This window comes from Triticum aestivum, unplaced genomic scaffold (genome assembly GCF_018294505.1).
Source record: "Triticum aestivum cultivar Chinese Spring unplaced genomic scaffold, IWGSC CS RefSeq v2.1 scaffold45329, whole genome shotgun sequence".
In the NCBI taxonomy this organism is placed as follows: domain Eukaryota; kingdom Viridiplantae; phylum Streptophyta; class Magnoliopsida; order Poales; family Poaceae; genus Triticum; species Triticum aestivum.
The window spans coordinates 50,271-51,479 of record NW_025228288.1 but is presented as its reverse complement, the minus strand read 5'-3'; the positions used below and the strand labels follow the sequence as shown (position 1 = coordinate 51,479).

Genomic DNA, 1,209 nt, shown 5'->3' with positions numbered 1-1,209 from the left:
AGCAACACGTATTTTTTTACCCCTTTCAGAACGCGCTCCTCGCGCCACAAAGCCGCCTCTAGATGGGTGACCAATGAGCAGCGAGCTAAAACATATCGCAAATGTCAAAAATAATATAACGGGGTTAATATATATCGCGCACATGCGATATGTTTGTCACGAGGCGCAAAAAATAATTAAAAAGGGAATGCAACACGAGGTCACCCATCCGAGTACTACTCTCACCCAAGCACGCTTAACTTCGGAGTTCTGATGGGATCCGGTGCTTTAGTGCTGCTATGATCGCATCCCACAAGTTACCCCCGCCTTCGTCCCTTATGCTTGCCACTCCCAGGTCCACTGCAAAGATGATTGTCATTCTTACTACCATTACAACCGTTGCCTAATAATGGATAATGCCCTATATACACTACTTACTCCCCCCCCTCAAACACGGAGACGAGTTTACCACGGTTTGCTCCCCTCCCTCTATACCGCAGCAACACGTATTTTTTTCCCCTTTCAGAACGCGCTCCTCGCGCCACAAAGCCGGCTCTAGACGCATGACCAATGAGCAGCGAGCTAAAACATATCGCAAATGTCAAAAATAATATAACGGGGTTAATATATATCGCGCACATGCGATATGTTTGTCACGAGGCGCAAAAAATAATTAAAAAGGGAATGCAACACGAGGTCACCCATCCTAGTACTACTCTCACCCAAGGACGCTTAACTTCGGAGTTCTGATGGGATCCGGTGCTTTAGTGCTGCTATGATCGCATCCCACATGTTACCCCCGCCTTCGTCCCTTATGCTTGCCACTCCCAGGTCCACTTCAAAGATGATTGTCATTCTTACTACCATTACAACCGTTGCCTAATGATGGATAATGCCCTATATATACTACTTACTCCCCCCCCCCTCAAACACGGAGACGAGTTTACCACGGTTTCCACCCCTCCCTCTATACCGCAGCAACACGTATTTTTTACCCCTTTCAGAACGCGCTCCTCGCGCCACAAAGCCGCCTCTAGACACGTGACCAATGAGCTGCGAGCTAAAACATATCGCAAATGTCAAAAATAATATAACGGGGTTAATATATATCGCGCAGATGCGATATGTTTGTCACGAGGCGCAAAAAATAATTAAAAAGGGAATGCAACACGAGGACTTCCCAGGAGGTCACCCATCCTAGTACTACTCTCGCCCAAGCACGCTTAACTT

General features: G+C 47.1%; 2 pseudogenes; both read right to left on the bottom strand.

Moving 5' to 3' along the window:
- Window positions 1-184: 184 nt before the first annotated feature.
- Window positions 185-290, bottom strand: LOC123173940 (uncharacterized; annotated as a pseudogene).
- A 370-nt stretch (window positions 291-660) lies between these two features.
- LOC123173945 (uncharacterized) lies at window positions 661-766 on the bottom strand (annotated as a pseudogene).
- Window positions 767-1,209: the final 443 nt, after the last annotated feature.